The sequence below is a fragment of the Pleuronectes platessa genome, chromosome 11, assembly GCF_947347685.1.
Source record: "Pleuronectes platessa chromosome 11, fPlePla1.1, whole genome shotgun sequence".
NCBI lineage: Eukaryota > Metazoa > Chordata > Actinopteri > Pleuronectiformes > Pleuronectidae > Pleuronectes > Pleuronectes platessa.
Window position 1 is genome coordinate 23624882 of NC_070636.1, and position 22009 is coordinate 23646890.

Below are 22009 nucleotides of genomic sequence, written 5' to 3' on the forward strand. Positions count from 1 at the left end.
GTTTTGCTAGGGGAATAAAAGGGCTGGAGACAAGAAAATTGATAAAGTCATTAGATGTCATTTCACAGATTTGTTTGCTTCACTTCAACAAGTCCTTTACCAAAACGGTTTGATGTGATACTGAAGGCCTTTGGATTCTGTGAATATGCATGAGGGCACCATGAGCCAAACAACTGTGTCTAAGGAACAAGGGCCTGTCTCCAATGCGTCCAACTCATACTTACCTGGCAGGGGAGAAACCATGATCATGAAGGTGGTTCACCCAGGACGAGGCTCAGCCATTGCACTTCGGTTGTGCTGACCCGTGCGAATTCCCCAAATGTGGGAATCTCGACTGCATAATTTGTGGTAGTGGGGGACTGCGTCCGCGCTCTCCCCTGATCATTATGTTCAATTGCAATAAGAGCCTGACACTGGGCCTATTTTATAGGCTTTGTTGTAGATATTTTGTGCTCCTGACACAATGCACTCACCAATGCCACTGATTGTGGTAGAAGTATAATTTTACAGCAAATAGACAGGTTCATTACTGTTCCAAGTTTACTGTTTTGATAAGTAATGTTTGCTAGAAATTCTTGTACTGCCTGTATGCTGATTTTTCCGACTTTAGAGCAGTTTCTGTTGTCTCTGAGACAAAGTTGTTATGTCTATGGGCTTTTGTAGTGATTTATCAGAGATGGCCAGGGCTTACCTGGCTGATTTTCATCAAGGTTTTCTCTGTTTTGCTAGGTGAATAAAAGGGCTGGAGACAAGAAAATTTATAAAGTCATTAGATGTCATTTCACAGAATTGTTTGCTTCACTTCAACAATTCCTTTACCAAAACGGTTTGATGTGATACTGAAGGCCTTTGGATTCTGTGAATATGTATGGGAGGCACCATGATCCAAACAACTGTGTCTAAGGAACAAGGGCCTGTCTCCAATGCGTCCAACTCATACTTACCTGGCAGGGGAGAAACCATGATCATGAAGGTGGTTCACCCAGGGCGAGGCTCAGCCATTGCACTTCGGTTGTGCTGACCCCTGCGAATTCCCCAAATGTGGGAATCTCGACTGCATAATTTGTGGTAGTGGGGGACTGCGTCCGCGCTCTCCCCTGATGATTATGTTCAATTGCAATAAGAGCCTGACACTGGGCCTATTTTATAGTCTTTGTTGTAGATATTTTGTGCTCCCGACACAATGCACTCACTAATGCCACTGATTGTGGTAGAAGTATAATTTTACAGCAAATATACGGGTTCACTCCTGTTCCAAGTTTACTGTTTTGATAGGTAATGTTTGCTAGAAATTCTTGTACTGCCTGTATGCTGATTTTTCCGACTTTATAGCAGTTTCTGTTGTCTCTGAGACAAAGTTGTTATGTCTTTGGGCTTTTGTGGTGATTTATCAGAGATGGCCAGGGCTTACCTGGCTGATTTTCATCGAGGTTTTCTCTGTTTTGCTAGGGGAATAAAAGGGCTGGAGACAAGAAAATTGATAAAGTCATTAGATGTCATTTCACAGATTTGTTTGCTTCACTTCAACAAGTCCTTTACCAAAACGGTTTGATGTGATACTGAAGGCCTTTGGATTCTGTGAATATGCATGAGGGCACCATGAGCCAAACAACTGTGTCTAAGGAACAAGGGCCTGTCTCCAATGCGTCCAACTCATACTTACCTGGCAGGGGAGAAACCATGATCATGAAGGTGGTTCACCCAGGACGAGGCTCAGCCATTGCACTTCGGTTGTGCTGACCCGTGCGAATTCCCCAAATGTGGGAATCTCGACTGCATAATTTGTGGTAGTGGGGGACTGCGTCCGCGCTCTCCCCTGATCATTATGTTCAATTGCAATAAGAGCCTGACACTGGGCCTATTTTATAGGCTTTGTTGTAGATATTTTGTGCTCCTGACACAATGCACTCACCAATGCCACTGATTGTGGTAGAAGTATAATTTTACAGCAAATAGACAGGTTCATTACTGTTCCAAGTTTACTGTTTTGATAAGTAATGTTTGCTAGAAATTCTTGTACTGCCTGTATGCTGATTTTTCCGACTTTAGAGCAGTTTCTGTTGTCTCTGAGACAAAGTTGTTAGGTCTTTGGGCTTTTGTGGTGATTTATCAGAGACGGACAGGGCTTACCTGGTTGCTTTTCACAGAGGTTTTCTCTGTTTTGCTAGGGGAATAAAAGGGCTGGAGACAAGAAAATCGATTAAGTCATTAGATGTCATTTCACAGATTTGTTTGCTTCACTTCAACAAGTCCTTTACCAAAACGGTTTGATGTGATACTGAAGGCCTTTGGATTCTGTGAATATGCATGGGAGGCACCATGATCCAAACAACTGTGTCTAAGGAACAAGGGCCTGTCTCCAATGCGTCCAACTCATACTTACCTGGCAGGGGAGAAACCATGATCATGAAGGTGGTTCACCCAGGGCGAGGCTCAGCCATTGCACTTCGGTTGTGCTGACCCCTGCGAATTCCCCAAATGTGGGAATCTCGACTGCATAATTTGTGGTAGTGGGGGACTGCGTCCGCGCTCTCCCCTGATGATTATGTTCAATTGCAATAAGAGCCTGACACTGGGCCTATTTTATAGTCTTTGTTGTAGATATTTTGTGCTCCCGACACAATGCACTCACTAATGCCACTGATTGTGGTAGAAGTATAATTTTACAGCAAATATACGGGTTCACTCCTGTTCCAAGTTTACTGTTTTGATAGGTAATGTTTGCTAGAAATTCTTGTACTGCCTGTATGCTGATTTTTCCGACTTTATAGCAGTTTCTGTTGTCTCTGAGACAAAGTTGTTATGTCTTTGGGCTTTTGTGGTGATTTATCAGAGATGGCCAGGGCTTACCTGGCTGATTTTCATCGAGGTTTTCTCTGTTTTGCTAGGGGAATAAAAGGGCTGGAGACAAGAAAATTGATAAAGTCATTAGATGTCATTTCACAGATTTGTTTGCTTCACTTCAACAAGTCCTTTACCAAAACGGTTTGATGTGATACTGAAGGCCTTTGGATTCTGTGAATATGCATGAGGGCACCATGAGCCAAACAACTGTGTCTAAGGAACAAGGGCCTGTCTCCAATGCGTCCAACTCATACTTACCTGGCAGGGGAGAAACCATGATCATGAAGGTGGTTCACCCAGGACGAGGCTCAGCCATTGCACTTCGGTTGTGCTGACCCGTGCGAATTCCCCAAATGTGGGAATCTCGACTGCATAATTTGTGGTAGTGGGGGACTGCGTCCGCGCTCTCCCCTGATCATTATGTTCAATTGCAATAAGAGCCTGACACTGGGCCTATTTTATAGGCTTTGTTGTAGATATTTTGTGCTCCTGACACAATGCACTCACCAATGCCACTGATTGTGGTAGAAGTATAATTTTACAGCAAATAGACAGGTTCATTACTGTTCCAAGTTTACTGTTTTGATAAGTAATGTTTGCTAGAAATTCTTGTACTGCCTGTATGCTGATTTTTCCGACTTTAGAGCAGTTTCTGTTGTCTCTGAGACAAAGTTGTTATGTCTATGGGCTTTTGTAGTGATTTATCAGAGATGGCCAGGGCTTACCTGGCTGATTTTCATCAAGGTTTTCTCTGTTTTGCTAGGTGAATAAAAGGGCTGGAGACAAGAAAATTTATAAAGTCATTAGATGTCATTTCACAGAATTGTTTGCTTCACTTCAACAATTCCTTTACCAAAACGGTTTGATGTGATACTGAAGGCCTTTGGATTCTGTGAATATGTATGGGAGGCACCATGATCCAAACAACTGTGTCTAAGGAACAAGGGCCTGTCTCCAATGCGTCCAACTCATACTTACCTGGCAGGGGAGAAACCATGATCATGAAGGTGGTTCACCCAGGGCGAGGCTCAGCCATTGCACTTCGGTTGTGCTGACCCCTGCGAATTCCCCAAATGTGGGAATCTCGACTGCATAATTTGTGGTAGTCGGGGACTGCGTCCGCGCTCTCCCCTGATGATTATGTTCAATTGCAATAAGAGCCTGACACTGGGCCTATTTTATAGTCTTTGTTGTAGATATTTTGTGCTCCCGACACAATGCACTCACTAATGCCACTGATTGTGGTAGAAGTATAATTTTACAGCAAATATACGGGTTCACTCCTGTTCCAAGTTTACTGTTTTGATAGGTAATGTTTGCTAGAAATTCTTGTACTGCCTGTATGCTGATTTTTCCGACTTTATAGCAGTTTCTGTTGTCTCTGAGACAAAGTTGTTATGTCTTTGGGCTTTTGTGGTGATTTATCAGAGACGGACAGGGCTTACCTGGTTGCTTTTCACAGAGGTTTTCTCTGTTTTGCTAGGGGAATAAAAGGGCTGGAGACAAGAAAATCGATTAAGTCATTAGATGTCATTTCACAGATTTGTTTGCTTCACTTCAACAAGTCCTTTACCAAAACGGTTTGATGTGATACTGAAGGCCTTTGGATTCTGTGAATATGCATGGGAGGCACCATGATCCAAACAACTGTGTCTAAGGAACAAGGGCCTGTCTCCAATGCGTCCAACTCATACTTACCTGGCAGGGGAGAAACCATGATCATGAAGGTGGTTCACCCAGGGCGAGGCTCAGCCATTGCACTTCGGTTGTGCTGACCCCTGCGAATTCCCCAAATGTGGGAATCTCGACTGCATAATTTGTGGTAGTGGGGGACTGCGTCCGCGCTCTCCCCTGATGATTATGTTCAATTGCAATAAGAGCCTGACACTGGGCCTATTTTATAGTCTTTGTTGTAGATATTTTGTGCTCCCGACACAATGCACTCACTAATGCCACTGATTGTGGTAGAAGTATAATTTTACAGCAAATATACGGGTTCACTCCTGTTCCAAGTTTACTGTTTTGATAGGTAATGTTTGCTAGAAATTCTTGTACTGCCTGTATGCTGATTTTTCCGACTTTATAGCAGTTTCTGTTGTCTCTGAGACAAAGTTGTTATGTCTTTGGGCTTTTGTGGTGATTTATCAGAGATGGCCAGGGCTTACCTGGCTGATTTTCATCGAGGTTTTCTCTGTTTTGCTAGGGGAATAAAAGGGCTGGAGACAAGAAAATTGATAAAGTCATTAGATGTCATTTCACAGATTTGTTTGCTTCACTTCAACAAGTCCTTTACCAAAACGGTTTGATGTGATACTGAAGGCCTTTGGATTCTGTGAATATGCATGAGGGCACCATGAGCCAAACAACTGTGTCTAAGGAACAAGGGCCTGTCTCCAATGCGTCCAACTCATACTTACCTGGCAGGGGAGAAACCATGATCATGAAGGTGGTTCACCCAGGACGAGGCTCAGCCATTGCACTTTGGTTGTGCTGACCCGTGCGAATTCCCCAAATGTGGGAATCTCGACTGCATAATTTGTGGTAGTGGGGGACTGCGTCCGCGCTCTCCCCTGATCATTATGTTCAATTGCAATAAGAGCCTGACACTGGGCCTATTTTATAGGCTTTGTTGTAGATATTTTGTGCTCCTGACACAATGCACTCACCAATGCCACTGATTGTGGTAGAAGTATAATTTTACAGCAAATAGACAGGTTCATTACTGTTCCAAGTTTACTGTTTTGATAAGTAATGTTTGCTAGAAATTCTTGTACTGCCTGTATGCTGATTTTTCCGACTTTAGAGCAGTTTCTGTTGTCTCTGAGACAAAGTTGTTATGTCTATGGGCTTTTGTAGTGATTTATCAGAGATGGCCAGGGCTTACCTGGCTGATTTTCATCAAGGTTTTCTCTGTTTTGCTAGGTGAATAAAAGGGCTGGAGACAAGAAAATTTATAAAGTCATTAGATGTCATTTCACAGAATTGTTTGCTTCACTTCAACAATTCCTTTACCAAAACGGTTTGATGTGATACTGAAGGCCTTTGGATTCTGTGAATATGTATGGGAGGCACCATGATCCAAACAACTGTGTCTAAGGAACAAGGGCCTGTCTCCAATGCGTCCAACTCATACTTACCTGGCAGGGGAGAAACCATGATCATGAAGGTGGTTCACCCAGGGCGAGGCTCAGCCATTGCACTTCGGTTGTGCTGACCCCTGCGAATTCCCCAAATGTGGGAATCTCGACTGCATAATTTGTGGTAGTGGGGGACTGCGTCCGCGCTCTCCCCTGATGATTATGTTCAATTGCAATAAGAGCCTGACACTGGGCCTATTTTATAGTCTTTGTTGTAGATATTTTGTGCTCCCGACACAATGCACTCACTAATGCCACTGATTGTGGTAGAAGTATAATTTTACAGCAAATATACGGGTTCACTCCTGTTCCAAGTTTACTGTTTTGATAGGTAATGTTTGCTAGAAATTCTTGTACTGCCTGTATGCTGATTTTTCCGACTTTATAGCAGTTTCTGTTGTCTCTGAGACAAAGTTGTTATGTCTTTGGGCTTTTGTGGTGATTTATCAGAGATGGCCAGGGCTTACCTGGCTGATTTTCATCGAGGTTTTCTCTGTTTTGCTAGGGGAATAAAAGGGCTGGAGACAAGAAAATTGATAAAGTCATTAGATGTCATTTCACAGATTTGTTTGCTTCACTTCAACAAGTCCTTTACCAAAACGGTTTGATGTGATACTGAAGGCCTTTGGATTCTGTGAATATGCATGAGGGCACCATGAGCCAAACAACTGTGTCTAAGGAACAAGGGCCTGTCTCCAATGCGTCCAACTCATACTTACCTGGCAGGGGAGAAACCATGATCATGAAGGTGGTTCACCCAGGACGAGGCTCAGCCATTGCACTTCGGTTGTGCTGACCCGTGCGAATTCCCCAAATGTGGGAATCTCGACTGCATAATTTGTGGTAGTGGGGGACTGCGTCCGCGCTCTCCCCTGATCATTATGTTCAATTGCAATAAGAGCCTGACACTGGGCCTATTTTATAGGCTTTGTTGTAGATATTTTGTGCTCCTGACACAATGCACTCACCAATGCCACTGATTGTGGTAGAAGTATAATTTTACAGCAAATAGACAGGTTCATTACTGTTCCAAGTTTACTGTTTTGATAAGTAATGTTTGCTAGAAATTCTTGTACTGCCTGTATGCTGATTTTTCCGACTTTAGAGCAGTTTCTGTTGTCTCTGAGACAAAGTTGTTAGGTCTTTGGGCTTTTGTGGTGATTTATCAGAGACGGACAGGGCTTACCTGGTTGCTTTTCACAGAGGTTTTCTCTGTTTTGCTAGGGGAATAAAAGGGCTGGAGACAAGAAAATCGATTAAGTCATTAGATGTCATTTCACAGATTTGTTTGCTTCACTTCAACAAGTCCTTTACCAAAACGGTTTGATGTGATACTGAAGGCCTTTGGATTCTGTGAATATGCATGGGAGGCACCATGATCCAAACAACTGTGTCTAAGGAACAAGGGCCTGTCTCCAATGCGTCCAACTCATACTTACCTGGCAGGGGAGAAACCATGATCATGAAGGTGGTTCACCCAGGGCGAGGCTCAGCCATTGCACTTCGGTTGTGCTGACCCCTGCGAATTCCCCAAATGTGGGAATCTCGACTGCATAATTTGTGGTAGTGGGGGACTGCGTCCGCGCTCTCCCCTGATGATTATGTTCAATTGCAATAAGAGCCTGACACTGGGCCTATTTTATAGTCTTTGTTGTAGATATTTTGTGCTCCCGACACAATGCACTCACTAATGCCACTGATTGTGGTAGAAGTATAATTTTACAGCAAATATACGGGTTCACTCCTGTTCCAAGTTTACTGTTTTGATAGGTAATGTTTGCTAGAAATTCTTGTACTGCCTGTATGCTGATTTTTCCGACTTTATAGCAGTTTCTGTTGTCTCTGAGACAAAGTTGTTATGTCTTTGGGCTTTTGTGGTGATTTATCAGAGATGGCCAGGGCTTACCTGGCTGATTTTCATCGAGGTTTTCTCTGTTTTGCTAGGGGAATAAAAGGGCTGGAGACAAGAAAATTGATAAAGTCATTAGATGTCATTTCACAGATTTGTTTGCTTCACTTCAACAAGTCCTTTACCAAAACGGTTTGATGTGATACTGAAGGCCTTTGGATTCTGTGAATATGCATGAGGGCACCATGAGCCAAACAACTGTGTCTAAGGAACAAGGGCCTGTCTCCAATGCGTCCAACTCATACTTACCTGGCAGGGGAGAAACCATGATCATGAAGGTGGTTCACCCAGGGCGAGGCTCAGCCATTGCACTTCGGTTGTGCTGACCCTTGCGAATTCCCCAAATGTGGGAATCTCGACTGCATAATTTGTGGTAGTGGGGGACTGCGTCCGCGCTCTCCCCTGATCATTATGTTCAATTGCGATAAGAGCCTGACACTGGGCCTATTTTATAGTCTTTGTTGTAGATATTTTGTGCTCCCGACACAATGCACTAACTAATGCCACTGATTGTGGTAGAAGTATATTTTTACAGCAAATATACGGGTTCACTCCTGTTCCAAGTTTACTGTTTTGATAGGTAATGTTTGCTAGAAATTCTTGTACTGCCTATATGCTGATTTTTCCGACTTTACAGCAGTTTCTGTTGTCTCTGAGACAAAGTTGTTATGTCTTTGGGCTTTTGTAGTGATTTATCAGAGATGGCCAGGGCTTACCTGGCTGATTTTCATCAAGGTTTTCTCTGTTTTGCTAGGGGAATAAAAGGGCTGGAGACAAGAAAATTGATAAAGTCATTAGATGTCATTTCACAGAATTGTTTGCTTCACTTCAACAAGTCCTTTACCAAAACGGTTTGATGTGATACTGAAGGCCTTTGGATTCTGTGAATATGCATGAGGGCACCATGAGCCAAACAACTGTGTCTAAGGAACAAGGGCCTGTCTCCAATGCGTCCAACTCATACTTACCTGGCAGGGGATAAACCATGATCATGAAGGTGGTTCACCCAGGGCGAGGCTCAGCCATTGCACTTCGGTTGTGCTGACCCGTGCGAATACCCCAAATGTGGGAATCTTGACTGCATAATTTGTGGTAGTGGGGGACTGCGTCCGCGCTCTCCCCTGATGATTATGTTCAATTGCAATAAGAGCCTGACACTGGGCCTATTTTATAGTCTTTGTTGTAGATATTTTGTGCTCCCGACACAATGCACTCACTAATGCCACTGATTGTGGTAGAAGTATAATTTTACAGCAAATATACGGGTTCACTCCTGTTCCAAGTTTACTGTTTTGATAGGTAATGTTTGCTAGAAATTCTTGTACTGCCTATATGCTGATTTTTCCGACTTTAAAGCAGTTTCTGTTGTCTCTGAGACAAAGTTGTTATGTCTTTGGGCTTTTGTGTCGATTTATCAGAGATGGCCAGGGCTTACCTGGCTGATTTTCATCGAGGTTTTCTCTGTTTTGCTAGGGGAATAAAAGGGCTGGAGACAAGAAAATTGATAAAGTCATTAGATGTCATTTCACAGATTTGTTTGCTTCACTTCAACAAGTCCTTTACCAAAACGGTTTGATGTGATACTGAAGGCCTTTGGATTCTGTGAATATGCATGGAGGGCACCATGAGCCAAACAACTGTGTCTAAGGAACAAGGGCCTGTCTCCAATGCGTCCAACTCATACTTACCTGGCAGGGGAGAAACCATGATCATGAAGGTGGTTCACCCAGGGCGAGGCTCAGCCATTGCACTTCGGTTGTGCTGACCCTTGCGAATTCCCCAAATGTGGGAATCTCGACTGCATAATTTGTGGTAGTGGGGGACTGCGTCCGCGCTCTCCCCTGATCATTATGTTCAATTGCAATAAGAGCCTGACACTGGGCCTATTTTATAGGCTTTGTTGTAGATATTTTGTGCTCGTGACACAATGCACTCACTAATGCCACTGATTGTGGTAGAAGTATATTTTTACAGCAAATATACGGGTTCACTGCTGTTCCAAGTTTACTGTTTTGATAGGTAATGTTTGCTAGAAATTCTTGTACTGCCTGTATGCTGATTTTTCCGACTTTACAGCAGTTTCTGTTGTCTCTGAGACAAAGTTGTTATGTCTATGGGCTTTTGTAGTGATTTATCAGAGATGGCCAGGGCTTACGTGGCTGATTTTCATCGAGGTTTTCTCTGTTTTGCTAGGGGAATAAAAGGGCTGGAGACAAGAAAATTTATAAAGTCATTAGATGTCATTTCACAGAATTGTTTGCTTCACTTCAACAAGTCCTTTACCAAAACGGTTTGATGTGATACTGAAGGCCTTTGGATTCTGTGAATATGCATGAGGGCACCATGAGCCAAACAACTGTGTCTAATGAACAAGGGCCTGTCTCGAATGCGTCCAAGTCATACTTACCTGGCAGGGGAGAAACCATGATCATGAAGGTGGTTCACCCAGGGCGAGGCTCAGCCATTGCACTTCGGTTGTGCTGACCCGTGCGAATTCCCCAAATGTGGGAATCTCGACTGCATAATTTGTGGTAGTGGGGGACTGCGTCCGCGCTCTCCCCTGATCATTATGTTCAATTGCAATAAGAGCCTGACACTGGGCCTATTTTATAGGCTTTGTTGTAGATATTTTGTGCTCCTGACACAATGCACTCACCAATGCCACTGATTGTGGTAGAAGTATAATTTTACAGCAAATAGACAGGTTCATTACTGTTCCAAGTTTACTGTTTTGATAAGTAATGTTTGCTAGAAATTCTTGTACTGCCTGTATGCTGATTTTTCCGACTTTAGAGCAGTTTCTGTTGTCTCTGAGACAAAGTTGTTATGTCTATGGGCTTTTGTAGTGATTTATCAGAGATGGCCAGGGCTTACCTGGCTGATTTTCATCAAGGTTTTCTCTGTTTTGCTAGGGGAATAAAAGGGCTGGAGACAAGAAAATGTATAAAGTCATTAGATGTCATTTCACAGAATTGTTTGCTTCACTTCAACAAGTCCTTTACCAAAACGGTTTGATGTGATACTGAAGGCCTTTGGATTCTGTGAATATGCATGGGAGGCACCATGAGCCAAACAACTGTGTCTAAGGAACAAGGGCCTGTCTCCAATGCGTCCAACTCATACTTACCTGGCAGGGGAGAAACCATGATCATGAAGGTGGTTCACCCAGGGCGAGGCTCAGCCATTGCACTTCGGTTGTGCTGACCCTTGCGAATTCCCCAAATGTGGGAATCTCGACTGCATAATTTGTGGTAGTGGGGGACTGCGTCCGCGCTCTCCCCTGATCATTATGTTCAATTGCAATAAGAGCCTGACACTGGGCCTATTTTATAGTCTTTGTTGTAGATATTTTGTGCTCCCGACACAATGCACTCACTAATGCCACTGATTGTGGTAGAAGTATATTTTTACAGCAAATATACGGGTTCAGTCCTGTTCCAAGTTGACTGTTTTGATAGGTAATGTTTGCTAGAAATTCTTGTACTGCCTGTATGCTGATTTTTCCGACTTTACAGCAGTTTCTGTTGTCTCTGAGACAAAGTTGTTATGTCTTTGGGCTTTTGTGGTGATTTATCAGAGATGGCCAGGGCTTACCTGGCTGATTTTCATCGAGGTTTTCTCTGTTTTGCTAGGGGAATAAAAGGGCTGGAGACAAGAAAATTGATAAAGTCATTAGATGTCATTTCACAGATTTGTTTGCTTCACTTCAACAAGTCCTTTACCAAAACGGTTTGATGTGATACTGAAGGCCTTTGGATTCTGTGAATATGCATGGAAGGCACCATGAGCCAAACAACTGTGTCTAAGGAACAAGGGCCTGTCTCCAATGCGTCAAACTCATACTTACCTGGCAGGGGAGAAACCATGATCATGAAGGTGGTTCACCCAGGGCGAGGCTCAGCCATTGCACTTCGGTTGTGCTGACCCTTGCGAATTCCCCAAATGTGGGAATCTCGACTGCATAATTTGTGGTAGTGGGGGACTGCGTCCGCGCTCTCCCCTGATCATTATGTTCAATTGCAATAAGAGCCTGACACTGGACCTATTTTATAGTCTTTGTTGTAGATATTTTGTGCTCCCGACACAATGCACTCACTAATGCCACTGATTGTGGTAGAAGTATAATTTTACAGCAAATATACGGGTTCACTCCTGTTCCAAGTTTACTGTTTTGATAGGTAATGTTTGCTAGAAATTCTTGTACTGCCTTTATGCTGATTTTTCCGACTTTAGAGCAGTTTCTGTTGTCTCTGAGACAAAGTTGTTAGGTCTTTGGGCTTTTGTGGTGATTTATCAGAGACGGACAGGGCAAACCTGGTTGCTTTTCAAAGAGGTTTTCTCTGTTTTGCTAGGGGAATAAAAGGGCTGGAGACAAGAAAATTGATAAAGTCATTAGATGTCATTTCACAGAATTGTTTGCTTCACTTCAACAATTCCTTTACCAAAACGGTTTGATGTGATACTGAAGGCCTTTGGATTCTGTGAATATGCATGGGAGGCACCATGAGCCAAACAACTGTGTTTAAGGAACAAGGGCCTGTCTCCAATGCGTCCAACTCATACTTACCTGGCAGGGGATAAACCATGATCATGAAGGTGGTTCACCCAGGGCGAGGCTCAGCCATTGCACTTCGGTTGTGCTGACCCGTGCGAATTCCCCAAATGTGGGAATCTCGACTGCATAATTTGTGGTAGTGGGGGACTGCGTCCGCGCTCTCCCCTGATGATTATGTTCAATTGCAATAAGAGCCTGACACTGGGCCTATTTTATAGGCTTTGTTGTAGATATTTTGTGCTCCCGACACATTGCACTCTATAATGCCACTGATTGTGGTAGAAGTATAATTTTACAGCAAATATACGGGTTCACTCCTGTTCCAAGTTTGCTGTTTTGATAAGTAATGTTTGCTAGAAATTCTTGTACTGCCTGTATGCTGATTTTTCCGACTTTAAAGCAGTTTCTGTTGTCTCTGAGACAAAGTTGTTATGTCTTTGGGCTTTTGTGGTGATTTATCAGAGATGGCCAGGGCTTACCTGGCTGATTTTCATCGAGGTTTTCTCTGTTTTGCTAGGGGAATAAAAGGGCTGGAGACAAGAAAATTGATAAAGTCATTAGATGTCATTTCACAGATTTGTTTGCTTCACTTCAACAAGTCCTTTACCAAAACGGTTTGATGTGATACTGAAGGCCTTTGGATTCTGTGAATATGCATGGAAGGCACCATGAGCCAAACAACTGTGTCTAAGGAACAAGGGCCTGTCTCCAATGCGTCAAACTCATACTTACCTGGCAGGGGAGAAACCATGATCATGAAGGTGGTTCACCCAGGGCGAGGCTCAGCCATTGCACTTCGGTTGTGCTGACCCTTGCGAATTCCCCAAATGTGGGAATCTCGACTGCATAATTTGTGGTAGTGGGGGACTGCGTCCGCGCTCTCCCCTGATCATTATGTTCAATTGCAATAAGAGCCTGACACTGGGCCTATTTTATAGTCTTTGTTGTAGATATTTTGTGCTCCCGACACAATGCACTCACTAATGCCACTGATTGTGGTAGAAGTATATTTTTACAGCAAATATACGGGTTCACTCCTGTTCCAAGTTTACTGTTTTGATAGGTAATGTTTGCTAGAAATTCTTGTACTGCCTGTATGCTGATTTTTCCGACTTTACAGCAGTTTCTGTTGTCTCTGAGACAAAGTTGTTATGTCTTTGGGCTTTTGTGGTGATTTATCAGAGATGGCCAGGGCTTACCTGGCTGATTTTCATCGAGGTTTTCTCTGTTTTGCTAGGGGAATAAAAGGGCTGGAGACAAGAAAATGTATAAAGTCATTAGATGTCATTTCACAGAATTGTTTTCTTCACTTCAACAAGTCCTTTACCAGAACGGTTTGATGTGATACTGAAGGCCTTTGGATTCTGTGAATATGCATGAGGGCACCATGAGCCAAACAACTGTGTCTAAGGAACAAGGGCCTGTCTCCAATGCGTCCAACTCATACTTACCTGGCATGGGAGAAACCATGATCATGAAGGTGGTTCACCCAGGGCGAGGCTCAGCCATTGCACTTCGGTTGTGCTGACCCGTGCGAATTCCCCAAATGTGGGAATCTCGACTGCATAATTTGTGGTAGTGGGGGACTGCGTCCGCGCTCTCCCCTGATCATTATGTTCAATTGCAATAAGAGCCTGACACTGGGCCTATTTTATAGGCTTTGTTGTAGATATTTTGTGCTCCTGACACAATGCACTCACCAATGCCACTGATTGTGGTAGAAGTATAATTTTACAGCAAATAGACAGGTTCATTACTGTTCCAAGTTTACTGTTTTGATAAGTAATGTTTGCTAGAAATTCTTGTACTGCCTGTATGCTGATTTTTCCGACTTTAGAGCAGTTTCTGTTGTCTCTGAGACAAAGTTGTTATGTCTATGGGCTTTTGTAGTGATTTATCAGAGATGGCCAGGGCTTACCTGGCTGATTTTCATCGAGGTTTTCTCTGTTTTGCTAGGGGAATAAAAGGGCTGGAGACAAGAAAATTGATAAAGTCATTATAATTCATTTCACAGAATTGTTTGCTTCACTTCAACAATTCCTTTACCAAAACGGTTTGATGTGATACTGAAGGCCTTTGGATTCTGTGAATATGCATGGTAGGCACCATGATCCAAACAACTGTGTCTAAGGAACAAGGGCCTTTCTCCAATGCGTCCAACTCATACTTACCTGGTAGGGGAGATACCATGATCATGAAGGTGGTTCACCCAGGGCGAGGCTCAGCCATTGCACTTTGGTTGTGTTGACCCCTGCGAATTCCCCAAATGTGGGAATCTCGACTGCATAATTTGTGGTAGTGGGGGACTGCGTCCGCGCTCTCCCCTGATCATTATGTTCAATTGCAACAAGAGCCTGACACTGGGCCTATGTTATAGTCTTTATTGTAGATACTTTGTGCTCCCGACACAGTGCACTCTATAATGCCACTGATTGTGGTAGAAGTATAATTTTACAGCAAATAGACAGGTTCACTCCTGTTCCAAGTTTGCTGTTTTGATAAGTAATGTTTGCTAGAAATTCTTGTACTGCCTTTATGCTGATTTTTCCGACTTTAGAGCAGTTTCTGTTGTCTCTGAGACAAAGTTGTTAGGTCTTTGGGCTTTAGTGGTGATTTATCAGAGACGGACAGGGCTTACCTGGTTGCTTTTCACAGAGGTTTTCTCTGTTTTGCTAGGGGAATAAAAGGGCTGGAGACAAGAAAATTGATAAAGTCATTATAATTCATTTCACAGAATTGTTTGCTTCACTTCAACAATTCCTTTACCAAAACGGTTTGATGTGATACTGAAGGCCTTTGGATTCTGTGAATATGCATGGGAGGCACCATGATCCAAACAACTGTGTCTAAGGAACAAGGGCCTTTCTCCAATGCGTCCAACTCATACTTACCTGGCAGGGGAGATACCATGATCATGAAGGTGGTTCACCCAGGGCGAGGCTCAGCCATTGCACTTTGGTTGTGCTGACCCCTGCGAATTCCCCAAATGTGGGAATCTCGACTGCATAATTTGTGGTAGTGGGGGACTGCGTCCGCGCTCTCCCCTGATGATTATGTTCAATTGCAATAAGAGCCTGACACTGGGCCTATTTTATAGTCTTTGTTGTAGATATTTTGTGCTCCCGACACAATGCACTCACTAATGCCACTGATTGTGGTAGAAGTATAATTTTACAGCAAATATACGGGTTCACTCCTGTTCCAAGTTTACTGTTTTGATAGGTAATGTTTGCTAGAAATTCTTGTACTGCCTGTATGCTGATTTTTCCGACTTTACAGCAGTTTCTGTTGTCTCTCAGACAAAGTTGTTATGTCTTTGGGCTTTTGTGGTGATTTATCAGAGATGGCCAGGGCTTACCTGGCTGATTTTCATCGAGGTTTTCTCTGTTTTTCTAGGGGAATGAAAGGGCTGGAGACAAGAAAATTGATAAAGTCATTAGATGTCATTTCACAGATTTGTTTGCTTCACTTCAACAAGTCCTTTACCAAAACGGTTTGATGTGATACTGAAGGCCTTTGGATTCTGTGAATATGCATGGGAGGCGCCATGATCCAAACAACTGTGTCTAAGGAACAAGGGCCTGTCTCCAATGCGTCCAACTCATACTTACCTGGCAGGGGAGAAACCATGATCATGAAGGTAGTTCACCCAGGGCGAGGCTCAGCCATTGCACTTCGGTTGCGCTGACCCGTGCTATTTCCCCAAATGTGGGAATCTCTACTGCATAATTTGTGGTAGTGGGGGACTGCGTCCGCGCTCTCCCCTGATGATTTTGTTCAATTGCAATAAGAGCCTGACACTGGGCCTATTTTATAGGCTTTGTTGTAGATATTTTGTGCTCCTGACACAATGCACTCACCAATGCCACTGATTGTGGTAGAAGTATAATTTTACAGCAAATAGACAGGTTCATTACTGTTCCAAGTTCACTGTTTTGATAAGTAATGTTTGCTAGAAATTCTTGTACTGCCTTTATGCTGATTTTTCCGACTTTAGAGCAGTTTCTGTTGTCTCTGAGACAAAGTTGTTATGTCTATGGGCTTTTGTAGTGATTTATCAGAGATGGCCAGGGCTTACCTGGCTGATTTTCATCGAGGTTTTCTCTGTTTTGCTAGGGGAATAAAAGGGCTGGAGACAAGAAAATTGATAAAGTCATTAGATGTCATTTCACAGAATTGTTTGCTTCACTTCAACAAGTCCTTTACCAAAACGGTTTGATGTGATACTGAAGGCCTTTGGATTCTGTGAATATGCATGAGGGCACCATGAGCCAAACAACTGTGTCTAAGGAACAAGGGCCTGTCTCCAATGCGTCCAACTCATACTTACCTGGCAGGGGATAAACCATGATCATGAAGGTGGTTCACCCAGGGCGAGGCTCAGCCATTGCACTTCGGTTGTGCTGACCCGTGTGAATTACCCAAATAAACACTAAACTTCCTGCGTCTTTCATGTACCGCTGGACCAGGCTCACCAATCATGCATTACGGTCCATCCCATCAAGATAGACCCCATAGTAAAAACTTTATCTTAATCAAATTTAGTTTTAAATGAGGCTTACCTCTTTTTGGCAGTAGGTGGTGCTGTCACTTCCTTTAGCCAGGCGCTGTAATGATGAGTTAATATCGATATGGATCTGATCAATGCGGGACTGTGAATGTGTGAATGATATTTGAGGCTGAAAGAACCATACAGAGAGGAGTTACAAAAAATCCCTATTTTTTGTTAAATCATCAAAATATCACGTCACACCACGGTCACACCGTGTGATGAAATCATATATTCATATCTCCATCCTTTTGAGATGACATTCGCTGATGTTGAAGTTGATCTAATGAAAACCTGTTTTTCGCATTGCGGCAAGGAAAAACAGTTCACTTCCTGCGTCTTTCATGCACCGCTGGACCAGGGTCACTAATCAGGCATTATGGTCCACCCTATCAAGATAGACCCCATAGTAAAAACTTTATCTAAATCGAATTTAGTTTTAAATGAGGCTTACCTCCTTTTGGCAGTAGGTGGTGCTATCGTTATCATTATACTAGACTTATAGATCTGTTCAGGTCAAAAACACTCTTTTCTCTCTTCAGATCATATAAATCTTTCATCATTGCATCTAAGACATCAAGGATTCTTACATCACTGAAACTGTGACATTAAAGCAAACTGACAACAAAGAATTATTTGCTTAATAAATCCTTTAAAGTGTTCTTTTATATAAACAGCTCATTTGATCTGTCTATTGTAAAGCAGCCAAGAGCAGTTCATCAAAGTTTAAAACCTGTCACTTCCTGTAGCCAGCAGATGGCGCTGTAATGATGAGTCAATATTGATATGGATCTGATCAAAGCGGAGCTTTGAATGTGTGAATGATATTTGAGGCTGAAAGAACCATACAGAGAGGAGTTACAAAAAATCCTTCTTTTTTGGCGAATCATCAAAATGTCACGCCAGGCCACGGTCACACTGTGTGATGAAATCATATATACCGAGGTAGTTTATATCTTCATCTAGTTGAGATGATAATCACAGAAGTTGAAGTTGATCTGATGAAAGCCTGTTTTGCGCACTTCGGCAAGGATAAGCACTACTCTTCCTGCGTCTGGCATGCACCGCTGGACAGGCTCACTCATCACGCATTACTGTCCAACCCATCAAGATAGACCCCATAGTAAAAACTTTATCTAAATCGAATTTAGTTTTAAAACGAGGCTTACCAACTTTTGGCAGTAGGTGATGCTATCGCTATCATTATACTAGACTTATAGATCTGTTTAGGTCGAAACACTCTTTTCTCTCCTCAGATCGTATAAATCTTTATTCTTTGCATCTAAGACATCAACGATTCTACCATCACTGACACTGTGAAATTAAAGTAAACTGACAACAAAGAATTATTTGCTTAATAAATCCTTTGAAGTGTTCTTTTATATAAACAGCTCATTTGAGCTGTATATTGTAAAGTAGCCAAGAGCAGTTCTTCAAAGTTTAAAACGTCTCAATTCCTGTAGCCAGCAGATGGCGCTTTAATGATGGGTCAACATTGATGTGGATCTGATCAGGGCGGGACTGTGAATGTGTGTATGCTGTTTGAGGCTGAAAGAACAATGCACAGAGGAGTTGTAATAAATCCCTCTTTTTTGGCGAATCATCAAAATGTCACGCCACGCCACGGTCACACCGTGTGATGAAATCATATATACCGAGGTAGTTTATATCTCCATCTTGTTGAGATGACATTCGCAGAAGTTGAAGTTGATCTAATGAAAGCCCATTTTGCGTACTGCGGCAAGGATAAGCACTAAAATTCCTGCGTCTTTCATGCACTGCTGGACCAGGCTCACTAATCACGCATAACTGTCCACCCCATCAAGATAGACCCCATTGTAAAAACTTTTTCTAAATCTAATTTAGTTTTAAATAAGGCTTACCTCTTTTTGGCAGTAGGTGGTGCTATCGCTATCATTATACTAGACTTATAGTCTGTTCAGATCAAAGACACTCTTTTCTCTCTTCAGATCGTATAAATATTTCATCATTGCATCTAAGACATCAAGGATTCTAACATCACTGACACTGTGAAGTTAAAGTAAACTGACAACAAAGAATTATTGGCTTAATAAATCCTTTGAAGTGTTCTTTTATATAAACAGCTCATTTGAGCTGTATATTGTAAAGTAGCCAAGAGCAGTTCTTCAAAGTTTAAAACGTCTCAATTCCTGTAGCCAGCAGATGGCGCTTTAATGATGGGTCAACATTGATGTGGATCTGATCAGGGCGGGACTGTGAATGTGTGTATGCTGTTTGAGGCTGAAAGAACAATGCACAGAGGAGTTGTAATAAATCCCTCTTTTTTGGCGAATCATCAAAATGTCATGCCACGCCACGGTCACACCGTGTGATGAAATCATATATACCGAGGTAGTTTATATCTCCATCTTGTTGAGATGACATTCGCAGAAGTTGAAGTTGATCTAATGAAAGCCCGTTTTGCGTACTGCGGCAAGGATAAGCACTAAAATTCCTGCGTCTTTCATGCACTGCTGGACCAGGCTCACTAATCACGCATAACTGTCCACCCCATCAAGATAGACCCCATTGTAAAAACTTTTTCTAAATCTAATTTAGTTTTAAATAAGGCTTACCTCTTTTTGGCAGTAGGTGGTGCTATCGCTATCATTATACTAGACTTATAGTCTGTTCAGATCAAAGACACTCTTTTCTCTCTTCAGATCGTATAAATATTTCATCATTGCATCTAAGACATCAAGGATTCTAACATCACTGACACTGTGAAGTTAAAGTAAACTGACAACAAAGAATTATTGGCTTAATAAATCCTATGAAGTGTTCTTTTATATAAACAGCTCATTATGAGCAGTATATTGTAAAGTAGCCAAGAGCAGTTCATCAAAGTTTAATACATGTCACTTCCTGTAGACAACAGATGGCGCTGTAATGATGAGTCAATATTGATACGGATCTGATCAGAGTGGGACTGTGAATATGTGAATGATATTTGAGGCTAAAAGAACACTGCACAGAGGAGTTATAATAAATCCCTCTTTTTTAGTGAATCATCAAAATGTCACGCCAAGCCACGGTCACACTGTGTGATGAAATCATATATACCGAGGTAGTTTATATCTCCATATTGTTGAGATGACATTCGCTGAAGTTGAAGTTGATCTAATGAAAGCCCGTTGTGTGCACCGCTGCAAGCATTAACACTTCACTTCCTTCGTCTGTCATGCACCGCTGGACAACGCTCACTAATCACGCATTACAGGCCACCCCATGAAGTTAGACTCCATTGTGAAAATTTTATTTAAATCGAATTTAGCTTTAAAAGAGGCTTACCTCCTTTTGGCATTAAGTGGTGCTATCGCTATCACTATTCTAGACTTATAGATCTGTTTAGGTCGAAACACTCTTTTCTCTCCTCAGATCGTATAAATCTTTCATCTTTGCATCTAAAACATCAAGGATTCTAACATCACTGACACTGTGAGATTAAAGCAAACTGACAACAAAGAATTATTTGCTTAATAAATCCTTTAAAGTGTTCTTTTATATAAACAGCTCATTTGAGCTGTATATTGTAATGTAGCCAAGAGCAGTTCTTCAAAGTTTAAAACGTCTCAATTCCTGTAGCCAGCAGATGGCGCTTTAATGATGGGTCAACATTGATGTGGATCAGATCAGGGCGGGACTGTGAATGTGTGTATGCTGTTTGAGGCTGAAAGAACAATGCATAGAGGAGTTGTAATAAATCCCTCTTTTTTGGCGAATCATCAAAATGTCACGCCACGCCACGGTCACACCGTGTGATGAAATCATATATACCGAGGTAGTTTATATCTCCATCTTGTTGAGATGACATTCGCAGAAGTTGAAGTTGATCTAATGAAAGCCCGTTTTGCGTACTGCGGCAAGGATAACCACTAAAATTCCTGCGTCTTTCATGCACTGCTGGACCAGGCTCACTAATCACGCATAACTGTCCACCCCATCAAGATAGACCCCATTGTAAAAACTTTATCTAAATCGAATTTAGTTTTAAAACGAGGCTTACCTCCTTTTGGCAGTAGGTGGTGCTATTGCTATCACTATACTAGACTTATAGTCTGTTCAGATCAAAAACACTCTTTTCTCTCTTCAGATCGTATAAATCTTTCATCATTGCATCTAAGACATCAAGGATTCTAACATCACTGACACTGTGAAGTTAAAGTAAACTGACAACAAAGAATTATTTGCTTAATAAATCCTATGAAGTGTTCTTTTATATAAACAGCTCATTTTGAGCAGTATATTGTAAAGTAGCCAAGAGCAGTTCATCAAAGTTTAATACATTTCACTTCCTGTAGACAACAGATGGCGCTGTAATGATGAGTCAATATTGATACGGATCTGATCAGAGAGGGACTGTGAATATTTGAATGATATTTGAGGCTGAAAGAACAATGCACAGATGAGTTGTAATAAATCCCTCTTTTTTGGCGAATCATCAAAATGTCACGCCACGCCACGGTCACACCGTGTGATGAAATCATATATACCGAGGTAGTTTATATCTCCATCTTGTTGAAATGACATTCACAGAATTTGAAGTTGATCTAATGAAAGCCCGTTTTGTGCACCGCGGCAAGCATAAACACTTCACTTCCTTCGTCTTTCATGCACCGCTGGATCACGCTCACTAATCACGCATTACAGGCCACCCCATGAAGTTAGACCCCATTGTGAAAACTTTTTTTAAATCGAATTTAGCTTTAAAAGAGGCTTACCTCCTTTTGGCATTAAGTGGTGCTATCGCTATCACTTTTCTAGACTTATAGATCTGTATGGTCGAAACACTCTTTTCTCTCCTCAGATCGTATAAATCTTTCATCTTTGCATCTAAGACATCAAGGATTCTAACATCATTGACACTGTGACATTAAAGCAAACTGACAACAAATAATTATTTGCTTAATAAATCCTTTGAAGTGTTCTTTTATATAAACAGCTCATTTGAGCTGTATATTGTAAAGTAGCCAAGAGCAGTTCTTCAAAGTTTA

The 22009-nt window shown here is 42.1% G+C and overlaps 23 non-coding genes and 1 pseudogene across 23 annotated transcripts; all 24 read left to right on the plus strand.

The window, feature by feature from the left end:
* The first annotated feature begins 216 nt into the window (after positions 1–216).
* On the plus strand, positions 217–380 carry LOC128452767 (U1 spliceosomal RNA). Its single transcript, XR_008341254.1, has one exon. It is a non-coding gene; the product is annotated as a U1 spliceosomal RNA (small nuclear RNA).
* Positions 381–936: 556 nt separating this feature from the next.
* On the plus strand, positions 937–1100 carry LOC128452676 (U1 spliceosomal RNA). Its single transcript, XR_008341164.1, has one exon. It is a non-coding gene; the product is annotated as a U1 spliceosomal RNA (small nuclear RNA).
* Positions 1101–1655: 555 nt separating this feature from the next.
* On the plus strand, positions 1656–1819 carry LOC128452768 (U1 spliceosomal RNA). The gene has a single exon (XR_008341255.1). It is a non-coding gene; the product is annotated as a U1 spliceosomal RNA (small nuclear RNA).
* Positions 1820–2375: 556 nt separating this feature from the next.
* Positions 2376–2539, plus strand: LOC128452687 (U1 spliceosomal RNA). The gene has a single exon (XR_008341175.1). It is a non-coding gene; the product is annotated as a U1 spliceosomal RNA (small nuclear RNA).
* Positions 2540–3094: 555 nt separating this feature from the next.
* On the plus strand, positions 3095–3258 carry LOC128452769 (U1 spliceosomal RNA). Its single transcript, XR_008341256.1, has one exon. It is a non-coding gene; the product is annotated as a U1 spliceosomal RNA (small nuclear RNA).
* A 556-nt stretch (positions 3259–3814) lies between these two features.
* Positions 3815–3978, plus strand: LOC128452766 (U1 spliceosomal RNA). Its single transcript, XR_008341253.1, has one exon. It is a non-coding gene; the product is annotated as a U1 spliceosomal RNA (small nuclear RNA).
* A 556-nt stretch (positions 3979–4534) lies between these two features.
* On the plus strand, positions 4535–4698 carry LOC128452699 (U1 spliceosomal RNA). Its single transcript, XR_008341187.1, has one exon. It is a non-coding gene; the product is annotated as a U1 spliceosomal RNA (small nuclear RNA).
* A 555-nt stretch (positions 4699–5253) lies between these two features.
* On the plus strand, positions 5254–5417 carry LOC128452772 (U1 spliceosomal RNA). Its single transcript, XR_008341259.1, has one exon. It is a non-coding gene; the product is annotated as a U1 spliceosomal RNA (small nuclear RNA).
* Positions 5418–5973: 556 nt separating this feature from the next.
* On the plus strand, positions 5974–6137 carry LOC128452710 (U1 spliceosomal RNA). Its single transcript, XR_008341198.1, has one exon. It is a non-coding gene; the product is annotated as a U1 spliceosomal RNA (small nuclear RNA).
* A 555-nt stretch (positions 6138–6692) lies between these two features.
* LOC128452770 (U1 spliceosomal RNA) lies at positions 6693–6856 on the plus strand. Its single transcript, XR_008341257.1, has one exon. It is a non-coding gene; the product is annotated as a U1 spliceosomal RNA (small nuclear RNA).
* Positions 6857–7412: 556 nt separating this feature from the next.
* LOC128452722 (U1 spliceosomal RNA) lies at positions 7413–7576 on the plus strand. The gene has a single exon (XR_008341209.1). It is a non-coding gene; the product is annotated as a U1 spliceosomal RNA (small nuclear RNA).
* A 555-nt stretch (positions 7577–8131) lies between these two features.
* LOC128452209 (U1 spliceosomal RNA) lies at positions 8132–8295 on the plus strand. Its single transcript, XR_008340712.1, has one exon. It is a non-coding gene; the product is annotated as a U1 spliceosomal RNA (small nuclear RNA).
* Positions 8296–8850: 555 nt separating this feature from the next.
* LOC128452799 (U1 spliceosomal RNA) lies at positions 8851–9014 on the plus strand. The gene has a single exon (XR_008341285.1). It is a non-coding gene; the product is annotated as a U1 spliceosomal RNA (small nuclear RNA).
* Positions 9015–9570: 556 nt separating this feature from the next.
* On the plus strand, positions 9571–9734 carry LOC128452221 (U1 spliceosomal RNA). The gene has a single exon (XR_008340723.1). It is a non-coding gene; the product is annotated as a U1 spliceosomal RNA (small nuclear RNA).
* Positions 9735–10289: 555 nt separating this feature from the next.
* Positions 10290–10453, plus strand: LOC128452643 (U1 spliceosomal RNA). Its single transcript, XR_008341132.1, has one exon. It is a non-coding gene; the product is annotated as a U1 spliceosomal RNA (small nuclear RNA).
* A 556-nt stretch (positions 10454–11009) lies between these two features.
* On the plus strand, positions 11010–11173 carry LOC128452234 (U1 spliceosomal RNA). The gene has a single exon (XR_008340735.1). It is a non-coding gene; the product is annotated as a U1 spliceosomal RNA (small nuclear RNA).
* A 556-nt stretch (positions 11174–11729) lies between these two features.
* Positions 11730–11893, plus strand: LOC128452245 (U1 spliceosomal RNA). Its single transcript, XR_008340746.1, has one exon. It is a non-coding gene; the product is annotated as a U1 spliceosomal RNA (small nuclear RNA).
* Positions 11894–12449: 556 nt separating this feature from the next.
* Positions 12450–12613, plus strand: LOC128452759 (U1 spliceosomal RNA). The gene has a single exon (XR_008341246.1). It is a non-coding gene; the product is annotated as a U1 spliceosomal RNA (small nuclear RNA).
* Positions 12614–13169: 556 nt separating this feature from the next.
* Positions 13170–13333, plus strand: LOC128452257 (U1 spliceosomal RNA). The gene has a single exon (XR_008340757.1). It is a non-coding gene; the product is annotated as a U1 spliceosomal RNA (small nuclear RNA).
* A 555-nt stretch (positions 13334–13888) lies between these two features.
* LOC128452791 (U1 spliceosomal RNA) lies at positions 13889–14052 on the plus strand. Its single transcript, XR_008341277.1, has one exon. It is a non-coding gene; the product is annotated as a U1 spliceosomal RNA (small nuclear RNA).
* A 556-nt stretch (positions 14053–14608) lies between these two features.
* Positions 14609–14772, plus strand: LOC128452499 (U1 spliceosomal RNA). The gene has a single exon (XR_008340993.1). It is a non-coding gene; the product is annotated as a U1 spliceosomal RNA (small nuclear RNA).
* A 556-nt stretch (positions 14773–15328) lies between these two features.
* LOC128452733 (U1 spliceosomal RNA) lies at positions 15329–15492 on the plus strand. Its single transcript, XR_008341220.1, has one exon. It is a non-coding gene; the product is annotated as a U1 spliceosomal RNA (small nuclear RNA).
* A 556-nt stretch (positions 15493–16048) lies between these two features.
* Positions 16049–16212, plus strand: LOC128452805 (U1 spliceosomal RNA). Its single transcript, XR_008341290.1, has one exon. It is a non-coding gene; the product is annotated as a U1 spliceosomal RNA (small nuclear RNA).
* Positions 16213–16767: 555 nt separating this feature from the next.
* Positions 16768–16942, plus strand: LOC128452808 (uncharacterized; annotated as a pseudogene).
* The last annotated feature ends 5067 nt before the right edge of the window (positions 16943–22009 follow it).